Source organism: Garra rufa, chromosome 16, assembly GCF_049309525.1.
Source record: "Garra rufa chromosome 16, GarRuf1.0, whole genome shotgun sequence".
Taxonomy (NCBI): Eukaryota; Metazoa; Chordata; class Actinopteri; order Cypriniformes; family Cyprinidae; genus Garra; species Garra rufa.
The window spans coordinates 31,407,963-31,415,082 of record NC_133376.1 but is presented as its reverse complement, the minus strand read 5'-3'; the positions used below and the strand labels follow the sequence as shown (position 1 = coordinate 31,415,082).

The 7,120-nt window shown below is 36.3% G+C and overlaps 1 long non-coding RNA gene across 1 annotated transcript in view; it reads right to left on the bottom strand.

The window, feature by feature from the left end:
- The window catches only part of LOC141288229 (uncharacterized), a 31,815-nt gene that overhangs the window by 6,824 nt on the left and 17,871 nt on the right, over window positions 1-7,120 (bottom strand). Inside the window, exon 2 of the long non-coding RNA XR_012339640.1 lies at window positions 6,376-6,444. This is a non-coding gene — a long non-coding RNA (uncharacterized lncRNA). The remainder of the gene's footprint in view (window positions 1-6,375; window positions 6,445-7,120) is intronic.

The window sequence follows — 7,120 nt, the reverse complement described above, 5'->3', positions numbered from 1 at the left end:
CTATGTGACAAGGTGTACAGTAAACATGCTAAAAAACACAGAACTACGTTTTTATAAGCTGTCGACCTAAAAAACGACTGTTTAAGGACACAAAAGTAGAGCGCAACGTGTCTTATAACTCTGAGAGCTGGAGGGAAATTTAACAGCGACAGTAAACATTCATTATTTAACCATGTAAAATGATTATTTCACCCTGAAAGGAGTAGATATTTTGAGAAACTAAATTTTATTGATCTATGTCAGTGCACCTTCTCCTTACCTTGCTTTTGTTGTCCTTAAACACTCGTTTTTTTGGTCAACAGCTTATAAAAATGTAGTTCTGTGTTTTTTTAGCTTGTTTACTGTACACCTTGTCACATAGCAGCTTTTAGACATTGTTCTGTTTTTTTTTATAGGTCAGAAATGACAAGGAGTTCGCTTCCCGCAATACAGTCAATGGAGAGCATTGGATTGTTTTCGCCCCGGTGTGGGCGGGGCCTAAATGCGCTTTGTCTCTATGGCCGCGCCCACTCTTACGGGAAGGAAAAGGTGGATAAATCTATATAGGCCTACTAGATTTTTGTGCTTAGGCAATTTAGCTAGCTTTATGTATTTATTTGTAGTTTTTTTTTTTCATAATTTTGAAATGCGAATACGTTTTACCATTGATGGACGAATGTTCAAATTTTACAAATAGAATAATAGACTGTAGCAGCATAGTTTTTTCTGAAAAAAAAAGAAGTAAACATAGCATGTTTCCTAAATTTCTGCAAGCATATTATGTAAGTTTTAACAGGGCTCTCAAGTTTTGGAAAAAGTTTGGAGTGAGATTTTATCTATTAGGGGAGGAGCCACTCAAATATCTGCAGCAGCGGCCCCTCGGCCCCACGCAATTCTCTCCAGGTTTTGGTAAAAGTTCAACTATCTATTGTTCATAATTAACCTGCACAAAAGAAAAATATAACAACTGGTAGATCTGATAAGTCAAATTCATGTATCAAAAGTAAAAAAAGAAATTTGGCCCCAAACGAGCAAACTAAACATCAGTGCTCAATGCACATACTGTAAACATACAGGAGGATTGCAGAACTTGCTCATAGCATGTATGTCAATCTGTGTGTGTGTTTGTGAAAGAGAGAGGGTACATATTTCAGCTTACTAATGTCATTTTGTATTTCAAGTGTTTATTGCACACTTTGATGCCTTGATAACAGTGGTAGGGGCTTGAACTTAGCTAGAGTAATTAGTTACATGTAACTGAATTATGTAATTGAATTATAAATTACATTTAACTAATCTGTTACAGTTACTGAGAAATAACAGATATAGTTAAATTACAGTTACTTTTAAAAATGTTTACAATTACAAAGTGGGTTACATGTAAATATTTTGATTGATTTGTTTCCCAAATCGCATTGACTGCTTTAAAATAAGAGACACCAATGTTTCAGCAGTTAAACAGAGGTGCTTAAGATTTTGTGGTGGCTGTGCTTTAAAATTAAATTATTATAATCTTAATTCAAGTGATGAAGGATTTTGTAAAATTGTACAGTAATTAGTGTTGAGTGCTACTGTAAGGTAAACCTGCCTGCTTATTTTTTTTTTAAAGGATTAACAGTTGAAAACATTCCTTAGAAATTTAATAATCAAATGTAATGTTACATTACCTCTAAAGCAACTGAAATAGTTACACTACTTTTAAATTACATCTTAAATAGGGAAATTTAATCTGTAGCCTATTACAGCCTATTTCCAAAATAACCTTCCCAACAATGTTGATACATTTGTATTTTGAAATATATAAAACAATTTATTTTATTTGGATGAATTTGTCTGTCTTTTTTAGCAGATTTACCAATTATCTTGTCTTTTCCTTAATTTCAGGCCCACAATTAGTTAAAGCTGTTGAAGAACTAATAATTTTGCAAAAATTTGGCTGTAATCCCCAACATAAGTTCTCACTATCTTTGATCACAGGCAAGTGATTTTGTCTAGGAATCGTAAAATGGAATAAATAAATAAATAAATAAAAATAAATATGAAAAACCCTGCTGCATTTATTTAGTGTCTAGTAAATACAAATGGCAACGTCCGCTCCGAGACCGCAACGCGACCACCTCCTCAACTGTAATAAACGCTTCCACTGCGAGAGAAAGAAAGCCGCAGACCCGCAACGATTCCACCGCTGGCCTTGTCCCGTGTGTGCGCGTCTACGTTGCCTAGTGACGAACGTGATTGTAGCGGGACCACGTAATATACCAGAAAAGAGCAAATTCTAATTTTTTGGCTGGTAGGTGCCATTTAACTCTCGAGACAGCTATGAGCTTGGTAGATTACTTCTCTCTGCAAAGCCTGCACCTCGTCCATTTTACGCCACATAGCGGGACAAATTATCCCTTCCTTCAGCGTGAGAAATACAAGGTGTGGCGTGAGAGCGTGTGAACTGGTTGAAATGCGTGAGTCTCACGGCGAATGCGTGAGACTTGAGAGCCCTGGTTTTAACCTTTATTCCACTCATTACAGTAATTTAAGCGATCAGGAATTTCTCATGTGCGAAAGATTTTGGAACAGGTTCAAGTTTGACGCGAAATTTCGCTAATGTGACTCCATGTAAATACTTTGAAACGTCAAAGCGACTTCACGTTTAAAGCTTTGAGGCATTCCTGCACAGTCACAGAGACTAGGACGGGGAGCCCTGTTATCTGAAAACGTCCTTGTGATGTAGTTCAATGTGAACATCAAAGCCCACTACAAACACAGGCAGGAAAGAAGTACGGTAAGCTAAATTGATCCATCATCCAGATGCAACTCCCCCGCCTATGGCTTTTTGAGTAAAGATGACAGGGATTTTTTTGTACTTAATAAGTCATTACAAAGAACCTGCTGCTCACGCTTTGCAAAAATGTGTGTGCGTTAACACAGGATGTCCGCATGTGCTGATGAAATCCACACGAGGTGAAGTGGTGTGTCAAAATGGTGGCAATTAATTTGGGATGAAATCAATGTAATTTTCACACTGCCAGTCAGAGATGGAGGGTGCTGGAGAGATGTTGCAGGGCAGCGGGGATTACGCCAGTCACCGCCTGTCAAACAAAATGCCCCGTGTTGCCATGGAAACCATCGCCTGACAGGTTGAGAGGCAGAATAAAACTTTTAAGTAGCGAGTTAATTGAAAATAAACTTTTCAAGTGCACGCGCGAAATCTTTTGTTTGTTTACAGTCGGCGAGCCGCAGTGTCAAATGCAAATACTTCTGAGAGAGATAAATGGAGAATGTATGAGACGATACCAAATATGTCTGTTTGTCTCCCTCTCTCGGTTCTCTTTGTAGGGATTAAAGAGCGTCTGAGGGGTGGCAGAGCTGGGACTGATAAAGAAGCGTTGTTTCACACTAACCTAATCCCCCTGTGTCAATACACAGATAAAGCTTCAAATGGCGTGTGCAAAAGAGTAAAGGTAAACATATCAGAGCCTTGGTACTTCAAGTCTCAGGGTGCGTTTGGTAATAAGACAAGCGCAGGCACCGCGTCTCCCTCCGCAGAGGCGGAGATTACCGGGAGAGGCAGCTGGCTTTGTCCCCTCGCTGAGGTGGCAAGAAGAGACACAGTAATCTCAAACCTTGCTGTGAAAAGCTAATACATTTAACAAAACAAATCAAAACAAAAAAGTTATCGAAGAAACACGTATTCAATATTAACAGTAAAGTAATTGCTCACTGCGTTTACTACAGTAAATTAGGCTGTAAATTATTGCTTGGATGCCTGGAATACTTGCCTCTGATTGGTCATTGACTGGCTATATATTTTGGTTAATGACGACTAAATTGTAGGCTAAATTCTCCTGATAATTTACTCACCCCCATGTCATCCAAGATGTTCATGTCCTTTTTTCTTTAGTTTCAAATAGTGGACTTAAATGGTAGCCAACGGGTTGAAGGTCCAAACTGCAGTTTCAGAGCAGCTTCAAAGGGCTCTACATGATCCCAGCTGAGAAATAAGTGTCTTATCTAGCAAAGCAATCTGTCATGAAAAACAAATTTATATAGTTTTTAACCACAAATGCTCATCTTGCACTAGGTCGACCTCATGCATTACGTATTATGAATGTGTGACGTAGGCGGAAGTACCAACCCAGTGTTTTCAAAGCGAATGTGCAAAGAAAGTGAAACGCCTTTTACAAAAAAAGGGTAAAACAACGAAGTTTTTCGCCCTACCCTACCTTTATAAACTAAAGGTAACTAACCACGCGTGACCTTTCCTATGTGATTACATCACAGAGCTAGTGCAAGACAAGCCATTTGTGGTTAAAAAAAGTACATAATTGTAAATGTTTTTAGAAAATGACTGATCGTTTTTCTAGATAAGACCCTTACTCCTTGGTTGGGATCGTGTAGAGCCCTTTGAATCTGCATTGAAACAGCTATTTGGACCTTCGACCTGTTGGCCACCATTGAAGTCCACTATACTGTATAGAGAAAATTCCTGGAATGTTTTCCTCAAATAACATATTTTCTTTGCAACTGAGGAAAGAAAGACATGAACATGGGCATGGACATGGTGAGTAAATTATCAGGAAATTTTCATTCTTGAAGTGAACTTCTTCTTTTAGCACATTAAATTATCTTCTAAATTACAGTTTAGAATATTTTTTTTCTATTTTAATAAAAATGACTGTGAATTTAACAGCAAAAAACTGTAAAAATGCTACGGTAAAAACCTGTGAAATTGTTAACTGTAAGTTCCCCTTTTATATACGGTGAAAAACTGTGCATGTAATTTAACGGGAGTATACCGTTTTTGGAATTGAAAAAGAATGTAAAATTTACAGTGAATAACCGTAAATTGACATTCCCAGAATTCCCTGTTTTTCATTTTTTTTATTTGATGTTTTTTTGTTGAAATAACCTTTTCTTCTTAGTTTTTTCTTGGCAGTTGTTGTTAAAAGACTACATGTTGTTAAATTAATGTTTTTTTTTTGCATTATTTCAGTTTTATGTGTGTTACCATGATGGTGTTTAGTGTTTGTGTGAATGACACTGTGTACCTTCTATACAAGTTATTATTTTAAATCTCCTTGTGATGGGCTTTGGTTCATCATGTGATGTTGTCATCACTACCTGCTTTTAGTGGTTATCAGTGTCTTACAAAGATACAAAACAGATTTCAGTATTTCAAAAAGGTGGTTCATTACCATTATATCAGTGAAATTACTGTATTTACCTGTAAATTTAAGTGAAAACCGTAAAACATTGCTACCGTATTTTTTACTGTATAATTCTGGCAACCACAGCTGCCATTTTTTTTTACCGTAAATTTTATAGCGTTTTTTTTACAGTGTAGGCTGTTTAAATTTATTTGTTATATTTCATAATTTGTTTTAATGGCAAAGCTGAATTTTCAGCTGTCTTCAGTGTCACAGTATCCTTAGGAAATCATTAATATATAGTTGTTTTTCAAAAATGAGTGCAACACTTATATACTATAGTGTAAAAAAACCCAAAAATGTCCTCAAAATACTACGCATGCAATTTTCATCGTAAATTGTTACATAATTTGCCAAAAAATGTAAGGTACAAACATCAAGGAGAATCATTCTAACAAGCCATTTCTACTTTAAAACTGGTTAAAAATTGTCCCACAAATGTCCAATATGTTATCATGACATCGCAAGTTGAAAATTGAAAATTTGTACAAACTGTTGATTTAAATGATGCAATTAGGCAGAAAGACATTGAGAATAAAGCACAAAAATGGAAGAAAGCACAAAATACCCTCTACTAATACATTACAATAATAATTAAATGCATGTAATGTGCATATGTGGAGCTCTTCCAAGAACTCATAATGCTGTGCATTATGAGTAAAAAGACGAGTGATTTAAATGTGCAGGGTGGCCTTTGCTGTTTCATTCCAGTGAGCACAAAATCACAAGGTTATAGTAAAAGAAAAGCCTTTTGGAGAGTCCTCAACAAGCCTCTCGATAGGAGCCAAAGGTAATAGTAAGAGCAAGTGAAATGAGCCATTTAAATGAAAAACATGCTGTTGGAACCCGAAAAATGGCAGGTGGAGGCTTTGTTCACACAGATCAGTTTTAGATGCACAGCACTGAGTTTCATCAGGGGTCACACCAAACAGCTAAGGATGAAAAGCCGACATAGTTTTATATAAGGCATGACCCCGGATCCTCAGAAATAAAGCTGTAACACAGTAATGGTGTCTACCTGAGTAGATCTGCATCACATGCAAGGGTAGCAATGCCTAATGCCTTTACAAGAAAAGCATATTTCTTTCCTGTCTTTATGTAGGGTCAAACAGAAGACATATTCATTTTGACAGGAATTTGAGTGAACGTGGCAGGTAAGAATGGCGTTTGTGTTCAGCTTTCATTCTCCACAAACCTGCAAAGATCAGCAGTCTCTTGGCTTTCTCCAGCTTGTGTGTAGAGATCCAAGCTTCAGAAAAGAGACCTGAAATCAGCAGGCAACAGAAGAGAAAGTGACTGTCATAAAAAGCCTCCCCATAGAAAACCAGCTGCTGCTTACAGCCAGTTGAAGTCTTTATTACATATTTTTCTGGAGCTTTTTTTATTTTCCCCGTACAGGGTTACTGCAACCAAACACAGAATGATATAAAAATAAGTTTGTGTTAGATGTAATGTTGTACCAGATTAATGGAGAGAAGTGACAGTGTTATTGTACTATGATGAATTATATTCAACAGAAAAATGTAATTGAAGAGACAAGATGTTATACGGTACTGATTTTGAGCTTTTGTAGTTTGAACAGTAAAAAGGGATATGTTAGTCCAGCACTGAAGAAGTGTTTTGTGCTATGCTGTCCTAAGCTTATTTATCATTATTTACCTTTCAAAAGTTTCTGACTGGTAAAAAGGCTGCATTTATTTGATCAAAAATACAGGAAAACAGTACTAAAATATTGTAAAATATTATTGCAATTTAAAATAACTTTTTAATTTTAATATTTTAAAATGTAATTTATTCCTGAGATGGCTTTCAGTTTCCTTCAGAAGTCATTCTAATATGCAGGTTTGGTGCTCAAGAAACATTTCTTATATAATCAAAGTTAAAGACAGCCATACTGCTTAATATTTATTGGATACCATGATACATTATGCTATATTTTT